This window comes from Anabrus simplex, chromosome 11 (genome assembly GCF_040414725.1).
Source record: "Anabrus simplex isolate iqAnaSimp1 chromosome 11, ASM4041472v1, whole genome shotgun sequence".
Taxonomy (NCBI): domain Eukaryota; kingdom Metazoa; phylum Arthropoda; class Insecta; order Orthoptera; family Tettigoniidae; genus Anabrus; species Anabrus simplex.
Window position 1 is genome coordinate 51,484,270 of NC_090275.1, and position 19,614 is coordinate 51,503,883.

The 19,614-nt window shown below is 42.0% G+C and overlaps 1 long non-coding RNA gene across 1 annotated transcript in view; it reads left to right on the forward strand.

Moving 5' to 3' along the window:
- The first annotated feature begins 215 nt into the window (after window positions 1–215).
- The window catches only part of LOC136883387 (uncharacterized), a 407,793-nt gene continuing 388,394 nt past the window's right edge, over window positions 216–19,614 (forward strand). Inside the window, exon 1 of the long non-coding RNA XR_010861247.2 lies at window positions 216–322. This is a non-coding gene — a long non-coding RNA (uncharacterized lncRNA). The remainder of the gene's footprint in view (window positions 323–19,614) is intronic.

Here is a 19,614-nt window from a genome sequence, read left to right on the forward strand (position 1 = left end):
ACAATTATCTGAACATATTAGTCAAATAATAAGATCTCAGGTTGCAAAGTTTGTGTAGTCCTGTTAACTTTAGCTCTGCAATACGAGATAATGTATAAAAATAACAGCCGCGGGACAAAAGTAGAGCATGACTGGAATATCTTGTTCATCCTTTTTAAACTCTTTGAGCAGTTCTGATCGTACTTGAAACACGCACGTGTCACTGTCACTGACGGGTTTACGGAGGTGTTGTTTTAATGTGTGTGAATGTTATGTTATCAAATTATATAAGTGTCGTTGTTTGGTGGGAAAAAATTAGCTAAAGCAAACACTGTTATCACTGGTGAGTCTTCCATGCGACCTTTGATTTGTGAGAATTAAGTTGATGTTTATATGAATAGTTTCTTCGTCTCTGATAAGATAAGCGTTTGATCTAATATTTATGAGGGCGTATTAGTAAACAAACACCGTAGTAACAGTTCTTTCATAAGAAAGACCTGTATGCATGTATTTATAGTAAGATAATCCACGAAAATGTTAACATGTTGCTAAGAATTGAAAGGTTATGTTCGTACATTGTTGACTCCCGGTGGTAATAGGAAATTACCAGGTTATCGTGTTTCATTTGTAATGAATCGAGTTTTCACTTCTCTTTTAGGAAGCTCGTATGAGTTTCTATTATTTTATACGTATTTTTTGTGGTATGAATATACATTTCGTTAAATTATAGCAAGGAAATGAGTTAGTATCTGCCTTCTCTGTGATTGTCATCAATCTTTATGCTTATTCGTAGTTACAACTTAATATCTTACTTTTACATTTTGAGCTTTCCCTTCGACTTCTTTAATGCTATGGTCTCACTGGTTTGAAGATAAGCCCGGCCTATCAATACATTTTTTTATTTCTCTGTTCTTATAATGTTGTGATGTACCCGGTACTTGAATAGCCTGCAGCAGCAAGTTAATACCATAACGTTAAGTCACCGAATCACGTAAAAATTCTTCTCTCATTTAATGGAATTAAACTGTTATAAAGTTGTTAGCCAAAGGCAACTTGAAGGTTGCGATTGTCATCATCCTCATCACCCTTCTGTATTCATCCTTCAGTTACTCGCATTCTCTTGTACTTGAAGTGGTGATATGTGTATTTGTATGTTCTAGAAGCTCGAAAGAGAGGCATTTTGTCGCTATTTTACCGTAATATTATAAATGAATTCAATTCTTTTGTAGTTTTACTTCTTACGGGTCTTTTTTTTCCTTCAACGAGCTATTGACTGGTGTTGTCAATACTAAAAAATGTGTCGGTATCATCTTGTCCAACACGGGACAAAAAACGCCCGAAGAGATTGTTTTTGATCACTTCTTCTACTCCGCTTCTTGAGTACTGTACCGCAAGATTGAGTATAATTATGAGTGGCGTTACAAGACAAAAACGCCCTAGTTTCTTGCAACTTACACGTCTCAAAATATGTTGAATGCCAGTTCTATCAGGCCCCATGGGATACCATCGGCGTGTATTGGTGGGTAAGCACGCATGGGATGTTTGTGGTTCGCATTTTAAGCGTAGGCCTATACACTGCAGTGACTACTTTCCTTTAAAATCTTATGCTGAAAGATGCCATATTCTTATAACATTTTACCAAAGATTTGCGATCAGAAAGGAATTCGGATGAAGCACGGTACTAGAAGTTAACTTCCTCGTACATCCAGCGCGACATCCATGGGGGCCTATATCTTAAGCAATTTCCTCTACATACAGTAGGTACCCAGTACGTATCTACCTGTGTCAGGCTCCTCATATTCCTCTTTCTTATTCGACCTCCTTGGTTAACTTTTGTTCTGTTTCAACTTCGTCGGTATTAGGTTGGCGATACCCAGCGTTCATTTTAACGCATGCAATGGTCCTTTTCGGTAGATGGTGGGTTCGAATCCCACCGTCGAAAACACTGAAATAGGTTTTCCGTGGTTTCTCATTTTCACAGCAAGCAATTGCTGGGGCTAGGCCTATACATTAATTACGACCATGGGCGCTATCTTCCTAATCCTAGCTCTTTCCCATCCTTGTGTTGTCGAAAACCGTCGATGTGATAGTGCGTCGTAAACTACTCCCCCCCTTCCCCAAAAAAAAAAAAAATGCAATGACCCTTGACACCCTTTTGCTGACACCTTTCATACTTCGAAGCGTCAGACGTGTACCTTTCCTTCGATTATAATTAAGAGTAGTACAATAAAACCTCCGTTAACCGAAATAAAGGAAGGGGAGGGGTAAAATGTTTCACAATTATGGCCACGGTCGCTTCCTTCCCAGCCTTTCGTATCCCATCGTCGCCATAAGACCTACCTGTGTCGGTGCGACGTAAGCGAATTGTAAATAATAATAATAATAATAATAATAATAATAATAATAATAATAATAATAATAATAATAATAATATTTCTTCCACCGGGCGAGTTGGCCGTGCAAAAGATTGTGAACCGTGCCAAATACCATACACGCCGAGTGGGATAGCTTAACCAGGTGGTGAATGCATCCGGGAGATAGTGGGTTCGAGCCCCACTGACGGCAGCACTGAAGATGGTTTTCCTTGGTGTCCCATTTTAACACCAGGCAAATGCTGGGGATGTAGGGCACGGCCGCTTGCTTCCCACTCCTAGGCCTTTCTCATCAAATCGTCACCATAAGACCTATCTATGTCCGTGTGACATAACAGAAAAATATAATATTTCCGATAGCAGTCAGATTGTGATTTTTTGCGTTAAAAGATATCAAGTGATTCATGCATTACCTAATATTGAAAATAATTATTTCGATTGGCTAATTTACAAACTAATTTATATCAATTCAATATGCACACAAAATTATTATTCTCAAGTATAGTAGGTAGAGAGATGGTGAAATCCAGTGTCAACACATAGCCTACTACAGTGTGTTGAGTACTGAGCCCGAAGGCTGCTTCGATCCTCAGTAGCTCCGCCGTCAGCTGTCACAGATGGCCTAGGCGTCACTGAGGAGTGATGTTTTCCTTTACTTTCCTCACCGAATTTGATGTTTGCTATTACACACCAGTCCGCCAAACCAATAGCATTGATATTCTAGCATTGCCGATACTTCAGTCACTTTCATATTGTCAAAGCCGAAGATCCCACTGTGGGTTGGGGTAGTAGAATACACCCACGGTATCCCATGCCTATCATAAGTGGGGCCCAAGGGGGCTCTTAGCTTGGGAGCCTGGTTTGGCGAACGGGGGGCCTTAGCTGAGTCCTGGCATTGCTTCAGCTTACTTGTGCCAGGCTCCTCAATTTAATCTATCCTGTCTGACCTCCCTTGGTCAACTCTTCTTCTTTTCCGATTCCGACGGTATTAGTCTTCATCATTTTCACGCCCTTCGTGGTCTTTCTTTGGCCGATACCTTCATTTCCCGAAGTATCGGATCCCTTCCACATATTTCCTATGATTAGTGTTAATAGAGGGTGGTTGCCAGTTGCCCTTTCCTTCCTTTCCCGGATGTGTTCATTCTTAAAATGGTAGGATCTCTTCCATTTTAACACGGATATCTTTGTGGGCTGGGGTCTCTCTGGAATGAGCGTCATCAATTTTCCGACACCACTGTAACCATAGCAAGCAGTGTTCGTCTATGTATACTCGGTCAGTAGCGTCATCTTCTCACTGTGCGCTCTCTTCCTGTAACTAAGAACTTGGAAAAATCTCGTATCAAGTGAACCCTATTCTACTCCTCACTCCAGAATTTAAATCCTTGAACTGGTCGGAAAACGAACCCAGGGCCTTGGAGTAAGAGACAGGCACAATACCTCTACACCGCAGGACGGGTTAGTAATAATAATAATAATAATAATAATAATAATAATAATAATAATAATAATAATAATAATACCGAGCGAGTGGGCCGTACGGTTAGGGGCGTTCAGCTGTGAGCTTGCATTCGACAGATAGTGAGTTCGAACCCCACTTTCGGCTTCCCTGAAGATGGTTTTCCATGGTTTCCCATTTTCACACCAGGCAAATGCTGGGGCTGTACCTTAATTAAGGCCACGGCCGCTTCCTTCCCATTCCTAGCCCTTTCCGATCACATCGCCGCCATAAGACCTATCTGTGTCGGTGCGACGTAAAGCAACTTGTAAACGGAATAATAATAATAATAATAATAATAATAATAATAATAATAATAATAATAATAATAATACAACCTTTGTCTGAAAAGTTCGGTGAATGGTCTCCTAGTGTGTACACCGTGCTAGTTCGGACGATGCGCTCGCGCATACGCATTGCGAGACATGACACCAAGTGCCCCCTATCGGTCAACTCAACTTGAATGCTGCAACACATCGCAAGGAGTCAGTGTGAGGACTCGTGTCATTGCACAATGGAATGTAAAACGGAGCAACGCGTTAACATGAAGTTTTGCTTCCACCTAGGCAAGACGGCAACGGAAACACACGCAATGTTAGTGCAAGTTTACCACGCTCAAGTAGTGAGTGAGTAAAATGTGCGTTTTTGACTGGTTTAAACGCTTTCGAGATGGAAAGGAGGGTGTTGAGTACGAGGCCCGTTCGGGTCGACCAGCCACAAGCACATCTTCAGACAACATCGAATGAGTGCGACAGATACTTGCGAATGATCGGCGACTGTCCTTACGAATGATAGCAGATGAAGTGGGTGTAGGCAAGGACAGTGTAAGGACCATTGTTCACGAACATTTGAAAAAGCGGAAGATTTGTGCCCGGTTTGTACCGCACAAGGTGACAGACGAGCAGAAGCAAACTCGGATGGAAATGTCGGGAGATTTCATTGACGTTTGTGACCAAAATCCGGAGGTGTTGAAAACTATAATTACAGGAGAAGAGTCGTGGTGCTACCAGTATGATCCGGAGACCAAGAGACGGTTAATGGCGTGGTGTTCAGCGTCTTCTCCGCCTCCCAAGAAAAGTCGGCGCACAAAGTTCAGGAATAAGACAATGCTGATCGCCATCTTCGACAGCAATGGTCTCATTCATGACGAATTTGTACCCCAGGGTACAACTGGCAACGCGGAATTCTACGAGGGAGTTTTGAAACGGCTACTGCAACGCATCAGACGGGTTCGGCCTGAACTGTATCGGAGTGGACAGTGGACGCTCCTCCACGACAATGCCCGTCCGCACACCGCGATCTGCGTGACCCAGTTTCTCGCTGAACGCCAGGTGACTGTTCTTCCACACCCTCCGTATTCTTCGGATTTGGCGCCGGCAGATTTTCTTTTGTTCCCCCGTCTTGAATTAGCCCTGAAAGGCCACCGGTTCGACAGTGTAGCAGGTATCCAACAACGCGTGACAAGGGTTCTCCGGGAGATTACAAAAGAAGCGTTTGCTGCCAGCTTCCAGCAGCTTTACATTCGCTGTCAAAAGTGTGTTGTAGCTAACGGAGATTACTTTGAAGGCCAGTAAAGGAGTTTTGTGTGTAACTTACGTTGTCTTTATTTCATGACCAATTCACCGAACTTTTCAGACACAGGTTGTATATTTGCGGTGTTTAGATTGTCTTTCATTTTCTCACAATTCGTTAGCCTTACCCAGTCTTTTGTGGATACACTCTTTTTTTTTTCGATTTATCGGAACTCCTTATCTCCCCTGTGGGTGGAGTCAACGGATGTATTATTATCTGTACCCCTGCATGTTGTAACAGGCTACTAAGTAGGGAACAACCAAATGAATCTGTATTCGCTGTCTCGTCTTCTAAGCCCAAAACATTTTCATGATTCTATGCTTTTCTGTGTAGCGGAGAAAATGTACGAGTGCGAAGTGATTTTTGTACCTCTGATTCGTGAAGGAGGAAATGTTGACCAGTTGTACTGGTGTCCGGACATTTCGTACCACCTAGGTCGTTCCCTACCTGGGAACGGTTTTCCCGAAATTCCCAGATATTTATGCCAGGACAATCCGTACCACTTGATGTCAAAATGGAGAGCCTGACAAACACACATTAGAAGTCTGAAACATTATCATAAACTACTGCATTATTTCATTACCAAGTAAAAGAATCTGATGAACTGGCCCATATGGGCTTGAAGGTCACGCGGAAACAGGAAACTACGGAAAGGTGGAAGTAGCTAGGTCCCCGCGAATGACGAATACGAGATATGACTAAACACGTGTGCCAGTGAGATCAGTTGCGCCCGACGGAAGGTTAACATCAGTAGTGGTCATACCGTGCGGAGGATTTTGCGTCAGCGGTGGACAGTGGATATACAAGTGAATACATTAATTAGGAAATAGTTTTTTCTTCGCATTACTTCATACTCTTTCAAGTGGTACTGAATGTCCTCTCCTAAATATTTTAAAACCATTAGCTGACACTTCGCAGGTAATCAGACGGTCAAGTGGTACGAAATACCTCAGAACCATTGTACTTCCTCTTAAAATAATAATTACAAACGTCTTGCAAACTTATACAGCTCAGATCGGAAGAGAACCAGGTTTGACCAAGGGAAAAAGATGGGGAAAAAATGAAGTAACATTAATGGAACCACTTCTAGATTGTCTGACTGTTAGGTCATCAGCTCAGAGGGTGGTTGGATCCTCAGATAGCACCATCAAAGATTATGCAGTTATACGTAAACGGCAATCAATGGCGGCGCCAGAATGAGGCATACTAGGCAAGATGAGGAGTGAGATAGTTTGCCGTTACTTCCCTGTCTGGGACAGAAAGTGCTATTGCAGCACGACTGACCCTTTGAGCAATACCTTTGAAAATAATCAGACGTACTAGTCGTGGTCCGAATGTCATTACTCAGTACCATCCATACCTCATCAGTCTCCATACTGTCACAGCCTTGAATGAGACTGGGACTTCGGTGGACGCGACATTTTTACTCTAGCCTGTGCCAAGAGACAGATGCAAAAGTACTGCATCCATGAAGAAATGGCAGCAGGTTCTGTTATTAGAGCCCGCACAAGTGGCTGTGCGGTTTGGGTCACGTAGTTCTAAGCTTGCATTCGGGAAATAGTGGGTTCGAACCCCACTGTCGGCAGTTCTGTGGATGGTTTTTCTGCGGTTTCCCATTTTCACACCAAGAAAATGCTGGGGCTGTGCCTTAATTAAGGCTACGGTCGCTTCCTTCCCATTCGTAGCCCTTTCCTATCCCATCGTCGCCATAAGACCTGTCTGGTGCGACGTGAAGCATATTGTAAAAGAAATAAATAGATCTACTTATAGACTTGAGTTTTCTAAAAATATTTAACTCATAATCTTTCGACATTATCAGACATTGATGTTGTTGGTGCACTTATTATTCGTACAACTCTTTCCAAACCCACTAAACAATATATCTCTCTGTAGCTGAATTTTATGAAAAATAAATTACTACAGGCCACGCGTAGGCTATATTATGAAAACTGTTATGTTTAAACTGTAAAACTGATACTTCATCTTCTGATGCAGTTTTCTCACATACTGTTGATGCCCACCATGGAGTAAGTTTATGATGATGATTGAAATAATAATAATAATAATAAGAAGAAGAAGGGTCTGGCAGAACAACTAGACGCCAAATAAAAGAATATTCTAAGAAAGATCTTGGGCCCAGTAAAGGAAAATGGAGAATATAGGAGAAGGCACATTCATGAACTATATCTGCATATGGAGAAAATAACAGACACTATTAGGAAAAGAAGGATTTCTTTCTATGGTCACTTAATACGAATGAGACCAGAAAGATTGCCCACTCGAATGTTTGCTTACTTTCTGAATAAGAAAACTAAAGGGGTCTGGTTTACCGAGGTGGGAAAGGATTTACAAGAATTGGGGATCTTATGTGATGACGTCTTGCATCGTGACCCTTTAAAGAAGAAACTTGAAGGTCTACAGAGTTTTCGAACAAAACTTAAAATGAAGACAGGCAAGACGTGGACCGAAGAACGGAAGGAAGCTCACCGAAGAAGGATGCGGTAGTACTGGGCGACTGTTAAAGCTCAAGACAAAACGGTTGAAATAGCGTGGTCCATAGCTGGCCGAAACGAAAGAAGAATAGTTTTACGTCCCACTAACTGGTTTTACGGTTTTCGGAGATGCCGAGTTGCCTGAGATTTGTCCCGCATGACTTCTTTCTTCGTGCCGGTAAATCTACCGACACGGGGCTTACGTATTTGAACACCTTCAGAAAATAATTTTCGAGATGCTCTTTACGAAAAGACTCAAGGAATTGTGGTTAATGGTTTCATCATAAATAACGTCAGGTACGCCGATGACACTGTGCTACTTGCAACCAATCTACAGGAACTACTTAATGCTGTCACTGAAGCCAGCAGCGCAATGGGCTTGAAGCTTAATGTAAAGAAGACCAAGTGGATGGTTATACGTAGGAAAGAAGATGGCATTCGAGGTAATCTCACAACAGCAAAGGAACAGATCGCGAGTGGCAACATTTAAATACCTCGGATGTCACATCAGTGATGACTGGGATCTTACTCACGAGATCCGATGCAGAATTGAGCGGCCAGAACTTCTTTTCAGAGACTTAGAAAACTTTTGACAAGCCGTGACCTTTCCATTTCACTACGGACACGACTACTCCGGTGCTACGTTTTCAGCCTTCTGTTATACGGCGTTGAGGCATGGACACTAACTGAGACCATGTGCAAGAAGTCGCAAGCATTTGAAATGTGGACCTACCGAAGGATGCTGAAGATACATTGGACAGATAAAATGACCAATATAGACGTTTTGCACCGTATGAACAAAGAACCAGAAATTCTCACTACCATCAAGAGAAAGAAGCTAGAATACTTTGGTCATATGATGCGGAACTGTAAATACCACCTTCTGCAAGTAATACTCCAAGGTAAAATTAATGGAAAACGTGGTCCGGGGAGAAGTAGGACATCATGGCTCGGCAACTTGAGCCAGTGGTTTAGGGTGACAAAGCTTACTCTGTTCAGAACAGCTATGAACAAACAACAGATCACGCTACTGATCGCCAACGTTCTGCGAGGACATGGCACATGAAGAAGAAATAGCACCGGACTGATCCAGGATCGAACCTGGCAACTTGCCCAGAAGGCCTGCGTTCTACCGACTGAGCTACTCAGCCCGACATTCGCCATTTTCTTCGGTCCCAAACCTTTTCCTCTTCTCCATTGACAGCCAGAAGATTCTTTGTTGGATATGATCTCTCTGCCCAAAGTTCTCTTCCCACCTGGCTGTTTAATGAATGCTTGATGTAGTAGGCCATCATTTCGCAGAATAAGATGTCCATCTCATTGCAGACGTCTGCTCCAGATTATGCCATGCTGTGTGATGATGGCACCAGAATGACTTGTGTAGCTCCCAAGATACGTTGGGATAGTGGGGAAATGAACTTCCGGTTGAAGTTGCAAAAGAAGCTGTTCTTTTACCATCTACACCAGTGACTATAGCGGATAGGAATATTTATTCTCTGCTACGTCGAACTAGTTTGGCGTCCTGGGAATCGGAGTGGCTAGCTAACCGAACTCCCAGCAATCAAGAAGACAACTGCCATGTGGCGGTCCTCTTTCCGACCTTCACGGGTAAGGCGGTAGTTTTGTGTAATCTGAGGATAGATAATGGAAGATCTACGCACTCTTATCTCCTAAAGAGGGAAGACCCCCAGCATGTTCTCGTGGTGCCAAGTTCACCGTAGCCCACACCCTCACAGTGTGTGCCGATCCCTCTGGGCTAAGACGGAACCTCGAACTCGTACTAGCAGATGAAGCGACTACTGCTGATCTCATCATTTGCTTTATGTATGAGAGTGAATTAAGCAAGGATATATATATTTTAAGTGTTCTGTTACTCAGGGAGCTTCGGTTCCCTTTAGATGCGTTTGTGACCTTTTTGATTTAATAAAATATTTTTTGTTTTATTAAAAAAATCATTTTCAAATACTTCCGTTGAGTAAATTCATTTAATTTATTTTAATTATTTGTGTCTATTTAATTTGTTCAGAGAGGATGATTACCTATTTGTACTTGCTCTTAAAACAAAACTCACCACCACCACCACCACCACCACCACCACCACCACCACCACTTATGACAGTTGATCATTCGTACGTCGGTTGATTACTGTATAGTGTCCTCCTGATGGTGTTTCCTTTCAGAGGTGCAGTTGAAGTTGCAAAGGAAGCTGTTCTTTTACCATCTAGACCAGTGAATATACCGGATAGGGAGGGATATTTATTCTCTGCTACGTCGAACCAGTTTGATGTTCTGGGAATCGGAGTGGCTAGCTATCCGAACTCCCAACAATTAAGAACAGAATTATGTTTTCAAACGTAATGAGTGATCAACAGCTTTTCTTGGTGAAGATCAAATTTCAGGGCCATAGAGTAGTCTGCGAGGATATGTTTACTGTATATCCCGACCTGTGTGTTTCTGGACGATAACGTTGGCGTTCATCGGGTTTTGACAGAAAAATAACGTCTGTTGGTATTAGGTATTATGTTTTTGATTTCTTCTTCTTCTCGTTACACTCTGTTATTTTCACACCAAGGTAACTTATTTGACTGACATCTTGAACCCTCTCAAATTACAGTTATTGTGCTTTGTGTTTTGCCTGTCCTGGTGATGTGCATACGACGATGGGTTCGGACAGGGCTACGACTTGGAAGGAAGCGCCCGTGACCTTAATTAAGGTACAGCCTCAGCATTTGCCTGAAGTGAAAACGGGAAACTACGAAAAACCGCCATCTTCAGGGCTGCTGACAGTAAGGTTCGAACCGCCTATCTCCCGAATGCAAGCTCACAACGTGAATAAGAAATATCCTGTTTCCATATGGCTCTGCCGGAAGGCTGCAAATTATATAATAGACGCAGTGCCGTACAAGGTCCAGGAATCGAGTATTGCCCATGGAATATCCGAGGCGTATAAGTAGATATCCACTTGTGGCCGTATTTTCCACAACCATGCTCTAGAGCAGGGTCTCTCAAACGCTCAAAATCTCACGCGTGCATATCGAGGCGCAGAGACTCCGTGCACTGTGCATCGTTCCGAATTCGGTTGAACTCGGCTTGACTCGGATGGTGTAGTAAGCTGAGAGCGACGAAGCGTTCGGTGATAAACGGCTTGTTTATCAGTGAAATAGATAAGCGCAAGACAACAACATAATAATAATAATGGAGCAGACTGTTTCAAAGAAAGCAAAGACTTCCGAAAGTCCATTTCAATCGAACTGGGAACTTTCGTATTTCTTTGTCAGTCGTGACGATAAAGCCAAATGCTTAATCCGTGGGACAATAATTATGTGATAAGTTAATCAAAAAGATTTTCCAATACAAAGGCTTAGCTCAAATTCTACGAGAATATGTCGAAGGAGATTTCCCTAAGCTGTATCGAGAAGCAGCTAAGATTATTTCTATATTTGGTTCCACATGCATATGTGAAAGGTATTTTTTCCTGCTTTGACTTGTACGAAAACTAGATTGCGTGCGAATAGGCCCATTTCTGATTGTAATTTAAAGAAGGCTCTCAAATTGCTGTCAGCCAGTCCCTTGTTCCAGGCATATCTGGTATCATTGCAAAGATAAAGGAAAAGAAGAGCTAGAGAAGATAAATTGTCTGCTCAAACCAAATTGAAAGAAGAGTGTTTACCGGTAACGTTGTCCCATACAACAGTGTCCCCGCTCACCGCACATAAACATTTCGCAGTGAGGGGAGGAAAGTGGAGAAGGCGAAGACAGACCGAACGGGTGAGACAAGTGTAGGAGAAGTGGAGTGGGAGTTTGCACTCTGGTCAACCTAGTGAAGTCGTCTCCTGCACCTGCGCCCGTGCACTGCACGGCGCATACACCCTGAGAGGCCCTGCTCTAGAGGTATACCGAAATTTGTTTTTTTCTTAACGAGTTGTGGGAACAACTAACCGATTGCGCAAGAAGCATGTGCGAGGGTCATTGAATACTGTCCGTATCAGTGAGAAACTGGAGCAGCGGCAGTTGCGCTGGTACGGGCACGTACATCGTCGAGATAAAGTTCATCCCGAACAGAGAGCATCGTGGAACCAAGGAGAGGACGAGGACGTCCTAAAGCAGGGATGGCAAACCTATGACACGCGAACACGACTTCAGTGGCACGTCAGACAGCATACTAACATTATTTTTATGTTTTTAACATGTAATAAATAGGCCGAAAAATCTAGTAACATAGCATATTATAACATTACGCTTTAATACAGAAGTATGTCTCAATTCTTTGGCCACATTATTTACAAATTTCATTCGCTTTTTAATGTAACTGTTAGGTTCTTCAGTCTGCCGAAAATAATTTTGGGTAATAATTATGGAGGGTAAGAGAGGTAGAGGGAGGCCAAGTCGACGATTGTTAGACGATTCTAACGATTTAAAGATGAGAGGTATAGAACTAAATGCGGCCACGGCACTAGTTGCAAATAGAGGATTGTGACGACATTTAGTAAATTCACAGAGGCTTGCTGACTGAACGCTGAAAGGCATAACGGTCTATATTGATGATGTATGTATGTATGTATGTATGTATGTATGTATGTATGTATGTATGTAAATTAATAGGCTACCTGCAAAAGAAAACACACACACATATATATATTGTTAGTTGCTTTACGTCGCACCGACACAGATAGGTCTTATGGCGACGATGGGATAGGGAAGGGCTAGGAGTGGGAAGGAAGCGGCCGTGGCCTTAATTAAGGTACAGCCCCGGCATTTGCCTGGTATGAAAATGGGAAACCACGGGAAACCATTTTCATGGCTGCCGACAGTGGGGTTCGAACCTACTATCTCCCGAATACTGGATACTGGCCGAAGCGACTGCAGCTATCGAGCTCGGTGAGAAAACATATAGTAACAGTATTATACTGAAAAGAAACGTCCGACTCGTTGGCTGAACGGTCAGCGTACTGGCCTTCGGTTCAGAGGGTCCCGGGTTCGATTCCCGGCCGGGTCGGGGATTTTAATCTTAATTGGTTAATTCCTACGGCGTGGGGGCTGGGTGTATGTGTTGTCTTCATCATCATTCCATCCTCATCACGACGCGCAGGTCGCCTACAGGCGTCAAATAGAAAGACCTGCACCTGGCGACCCGAACCCGTCCTGGGATATCCCGGCACTAAAAGCCATACGACATTTCATTTACTGAAAAGAAACAAATAAAATAGAATGACACGTTCTTTAAAGAGCGAAATCTGACATTATATATGTTGTCCAACCCTTATTCCGTTGCTCTACGGGGTCGGGTATGAGGTGAGATGAATCTGTCGTGGCGGGTTTATATGGCCGGATGCTCTTCCTGACGTCAACCTCATCAGTGGAGTTAATGAGATGAGATGAAATGAATGACGTGATATATGATAATAGGGAGAGGGTGAAACCCGGTGCCGCCACACAGCCTACTCTTCTCGAGAATAGTACCAAGGGGTCTGCTCAAGGCTTAAAGTCACCGTCCGACGGACGAATCACCATCAGCAGCGTCATATGCCCTCACTCCGTGCGGAGAGGTTTGGAATTTAATCCAGGCTTTTGGCACGCAATCCACGCAATCTAGTGATTAGAAATTGTATACCACTCCCCCCCTTACCCTACCGGCCAACATTCTGATGGTGTCAGGCCGTTTAGACTTCAACGCCTTAACGATCATGGCCACCAGGCGGGCTATACCTGGCATTATATATCTATACATATAAAATAACATGTCCTGACTGACTGACTGACTGACTGACTCATCATCGCCGAGCCAAAACTACTGGACATAAAGAAATGACATTTTGGGGATACATTTATATTACAGTGTGCGTGTTTACTATGGGAGGATTTTTGGATAATCTGTTGCTAAGAGGTTGAAACTGGGGATAAAATTTTAAAACGAGTATATCTATATCTCATAAACTTAACAGTTTAACGACGTGAACATTGGTATTTAAAAACTCTTTAAAAATAAAGAAACAGTTATTTTTTGTTTTCGGAAAATCCACTTAACGGGAGTGAAAATAAGTGAAAAAGGGGTTGAATCCTTTTTATGAGGATATTTTATATCTCAAAAAGTGAAGATCTTACACACGTGAAAATCGGTACGTGGAATATCCTTTAAAAATGAACACGTATTTTTTTTGTTTTCGGGAAATCCGCCAAAGGAGGAGGAAAAAGTGAAAACGGGGGTGAATTTTTAAAATGAGTATATCTCAAAAACTTGACACGTTACAGACGTCAAAATTGGTATTTGGAATCTTCTTTAAAAATATAGAAACACGTATTTTTTTCGGAAAATCCACTTAAGGGGAAGGATGAAAACAACTGAAAGAAAGGTTAAATCCTTTAATGAGGATACTTATATCACAAAACTGAAGATGTTACAGACGTGGAAATAAGTATTTGGAATCTCCGTTTAAAATAAACACGTATTTTATTTTATTTTCGACTTGTGAGAGAGGACTGTTTCTCACATGTACAGTTCTATGTCGCATATTACAGTTAGTTCTGCCAGTAGCCTGGTCATCTTAGCCCTAAAAGGCAATAGCATAAACGTGGTTTACAAAGAGGTTCTGGGGTGAATGAAACTTAATTTTTCGGTGACTTTTTATACTTTAGGGATGTTCAGATAATCTCTTAGTGCAGTACTGTGGAACGATTACTTTTATCAAATTACGAAATCCACGCGAGCAAAGCCGCGAGTAACAGCTTGTTATATATAAACCGGGCTGAGTGGCTCAGACGGTTGAGGTGCTGGCCTTCTGACCCCGACTTTGCAGGTTCGATCTTGGCTCAGTCCGGTAGTATTTGAAGGTGCTCAGATACGTCAGCCTCGTGTCGGTAGATTTACTGGCACGTGAAAGAATTCCTGCGGGACTAAATTCCGGCACATCGGCGTTTCCGAAAACCGAAAAAATAGTTAGTGGGACGTAAAGCCAAACAGTTATAAATTGGCTGAGTCGAATCTGAAAAGAGATGGCTTCAGATATTACAAAAACTAAAAATGATTAGGTTAAAGCAAATATACCCCTTATTCTTAAAATTTACCTGTTTTTAAAATGTAATTTTCATTGATGTTTGCAAAATAAAGTCATGAAACATTCAGTCGAATGGATTTATATGTAATGCAATCTGATACCTAAATGAATGTGGGTTTTCATGATGCTTTTATAGGAAAATAACCGATGGCACATTGGACAGAAAAAAGTAATAAACAAGACCATAATTGACACGTTAGTCGGTAAAGGTTTGCCATCCTTGTCCTAGAGCTACTTGGTGGCGAACAGCATTCCAGTGGCGCAGACAGCAAACCGAAGGGGTAAGTGCTCTCTGAGGATCAGGAGAGACTACCCTGAGTGAAACTCGAAAGTATCCGTAACGGGCACACATACGGTCAGGCAAGAAGAAGAAGAAAAATAAAAGAAGAGGAAGTGGGAACAAAATATTAATAACAAATAAATAAATAAATCAATCACACAGTAGAATTCCTCTTCTTCGGCAGGAACTAGTAATTAATTTATCTAATACAGAACAACATTAGGTTCAGATAATTGAATATGTCGTCTTGCAGATCGATGGTGTTAGATTGATCGTTTTATTTATTTATTTATTTATTTATTTATTTATTTATTTATTTATTTATTTATTTATTTATTCATTTATTTATTCTATCGCCAGAGGTAGTATATTCGCTCTTGAACGACGAGACTTTGCAGCAGACAGCACGTGGTTCATGACCTTCTGGTAGGTGAGAAATGGATGCCAGACTTCCAGTACAAGATTTTTTTTTAAACCTACATGCCAATCTAAACATTGCAAACCGTGTGCTCATATAGCACAAGGTCTGTTCTTATTCATTTAGTGTTCTATTTTTTTTTTTTTTTTTTTTTTTTTTGTAACACATTCATGTATGTAAGATTCTAGTTGAGTAACATTTTTATTATGTCAATAAAAATATAATATATGTTGAAATATGTTGAAATGTTCCTGTCTCGATTGGTGGCCCGCTGTGCTTTCTTGATTAGACTATATGGCCTGCGCACCAATGTGAGTTTTGACACCCCTGCTCGTACGTTCGGTTTCGGACAGCAGTACCGCATAGGTGGTATGAGCGACCATAGCGGACCGCACATCGACGGCAGAATAGATACGTAGTTTCGTACCACGGGTGGTGGGTAGGACCATGAAGCTGGGCTGTAAGAATAGGTATCACTGTAAAAGGAAAGGACGCTAGCTACTGCGAGAGTGCTAGGCAAGAATGTCAGCATGGCGGTTATGTACTTTGCCTTGGGTCAGGGTCCCTACAGTATAAACAGAACACTAGTTTAACCTTAGGCTGTTGTTATAAATTTATTTTATTACGTTCAATTCACACTGTACAGTACGTAAAATTAAAAACAATGTACTCGTTCATGTCAAATCTAAACGGCTTATCGGAGCCTGGACTGTGGCCATATTTTGAGATGAATCACGTAATCCTTATCAGAAAAACTGCTTGTTCCACCTTAATATTCTTGGGCAGCTCCGCTCATTCACAGGTCAATGGTATTAGCACATCCATACACAGTCCGATAGATTTCACATACTAGGATGACGGAGAAAATCTGTGATAATCATTTGCATTGCATAAATTATTTCACCCTGAAATAATTACGAATGCTTGTAAATACTAGATTATTTTCACATTCTTGTGTATAGAGATAAATGGTAAATTAAATTATATTTATCGTACAGACATAACTTACATTCTCAAGAACATATTTCGCATTTTTTCTTTAAAAAATAAATAAATGTCCTTCAGTAACCACAAGTAAAGAAGACTTCTCTTTCATTCAGAATCAAGTAATAGAAAATATAGGTAAAGATAGACTCGTAAATAGACCTTGCAAAAATGATTAAAAATGATTAAAAATAAATAAAACAAGCATGCATTGTGATTTTGCTAATTTTGTTTCGATTGTTTGACTCCACAAATTTTTGAATAGGCCTATTTGGTTTTTATATTAGACATAATTAGAAATTGGAAATTACCTACCGAAACAAAATCATGATATATAAATCATACTATTTGCCAATATTGACCTATGGATCAGAGTGATGGACTTGGGCGAAAGAAAACAATCTGAGTAGATTACAAGCGACAGAGAAGCACTTTCCGCAAAGTTTCTTGGGTAAAACGAGGAGGGACAAGATAAGAAATAAAAACAATGCGAAACACTCTACCGATCAAACTCCTAAAGGAAACTACGGAGAGGATTAGGCTGAAATGGTTCGACCACGTCAAAAGAATGCGACAAGAAAGATTACCAAGAAGAGCTCTGGACTGGACAGAATCTGGAAGAAGACCAATGGGAAGACCACGAACAAGATGAAGGGATCAGGTGGAGGATGACGTAAATCGGAAAGGACTACAATGGGACACAGTGATGAACTATAGGCTGGGAGAAGAAAGAGAAGATTGGAAGAGGCTCTGTGAATGACCTGCATAGGCAGAAACGTATCAAGGAGGAGAAGAAGAAGAAGGTTTTATATGAATTTAAGCGCTGCCGTCACATCATGTGACCTTCTTATCCAACCTTTCATTGCGTTTTGCTGGTTATGGGAGAGCTGCCTATGACTATCCACGGGTGTGCTTTTCTGGCCGATATCCGTCCACAGCGTCATTTCTATTTCTCTCATGAACTCGAACATGACTGCTGAATCCAGTTCTTGTTTTGAAGAGACGGTGACAGGTGGTGCACTGAAGAATATTGTTGGCATTGCAGGTGTATATGATCTGCCGCTTCCGCCTATTCTTCATCGAACATCTGCAGGCGATTCTTTTCGTAAACTTCAGTTTGCTTTCGTATCATATGACGCCATTTGGAACGATCATAAGCCAAACGCTGAAGGTCAATATTATGCGTTTGTGGTGACCCATTACGCCGTTTTAGGACATCTTTGAACCAACGGTTCTGTCCTCCAACCTTTCTTCTCCCGTCCTGTTAACTCACCTTACAATATAATGTTTAGGTAGCTTGTGGTCTTCATCGGGATCCCATGTCTCGTCCTTCGTAATTGATTTTGAGTGAGCAGTGACTTAATACCTGAAGTAGGCCTACATAAGTATTTCTGATATAATCTTTCCACTTGATGCGTATGATTGATGTAAGATATTTCTGTAAGATATGCTGGGGCACTAAGTCTCAGAAGCATAGACGAATTGGGAGTAGAGCAGCCTTTTACACAGTCAGTTTTGGCTAAGCTTCCCAGAAGAAATTGCTGCTGCGCTGATTCGACATTAAGGCTAATTTCCACGTCCATCTGGTTTCTGGATGTTATAATGCTACCCAGGTACTTAAATTCCTTCACAGACGTAAGAGGTACGCCAAAAGGGTTTATATCTAGTGGCACATACAACACAGGGACAATTCAATTCAATTTTTTTTTCATTCTGATTTTGAGTCCAAATTTGGTGCGTGATTCGTGAAACCTGGTTGCAGTATTCTGAAGTTCTTCCCTCGTAGAGGATGGTTGCCTAGTTGCACGTCCTCTTAAAACAATAATAATTACCATCACCACCTCCTTCCATCGTATCAGACGTCGGCAGTTGCCGTTGTTCGACAGCTCTGCACTCCGACCGGCCATCTGAACAGAGGACGGGTCACCGCGGCTCTGCCATGGCTGTGCGCCTCTACATTCGGGAGACGAAGAGGGACTGGTCGCCACCGACGGCTGTCCTGAGAATGGTTTTCCATTCTCCTGCACTAAGGCGAATGCCGGGACAGTTTCTACTATAGGCCACGGCCACCAACCCTCCCCCCCCCCCCCCCCCGCCCACCTTTTCCCAACATCCCCTTCACCATATCACATCTGCCTGGCCTGAGAGACGGCATTACCGTCTACGAGGCCCGCCGTCCCTTTCAGGGATGGAATGAAAACGTTTTAGTAGAGTAGTCAGAACGGTTCAAGTGGCGAGCAATGCATCGACCTCTCACAAACTCATCAAGTAGATCAAGAGTTTGTTGAATGTGTCGTCGGAGCTTGGTGTGTGTTCAATCAACTTAACTGTGTGGTCACACCGCGCACACCGCTACTGAGGCCCCATTCGGTGTTTTACATCTGTGAATGAGGGAAGGACACTTAGCCCCCCTCCCCCGCAGTCAACATTAAACGCAAATCGAACAATGGAACACATGTCAGCCTATGACGATGGTGTATGGTAAACTTTTTTGTACTAGCGAATTCGTTCATGCTGCGATTTATTATTATTAGTTTCATTTCAATCAACCGTGGTTTGCGATTACACGACTTCCATCATTTTCTCAAGTTCTCTCTTTCCTTTTTCGCCAGCGCTCTTTCATCCGTTGGCTTATTCGTGCTCGTTCTTCTGCCTAGAATACTGTGTTCTTTGTCATTTTCTTGTCGGACAGATCGTTCACGTCTGCAACCGTTCTTGTGAAAACTTCTCTGTTTCGTACGTCTTCTGCCCGGATTCCACAATTTTATTGACCCCAATGGACTTCTTTCACCCATGGGACTTGCGTTTTCCTGTTCTGGAAAGTGAGATGATGATGATGATGATTATTATTATTATTATTATTATTATTATTATTATTATTATTATCTTTTTTTTTCTTCACAACGTTGTGCGCAACTGAGAAGCGCGATTGAACATATTTAGTAGATGAATTCGCTTTCTTCTCTTTCC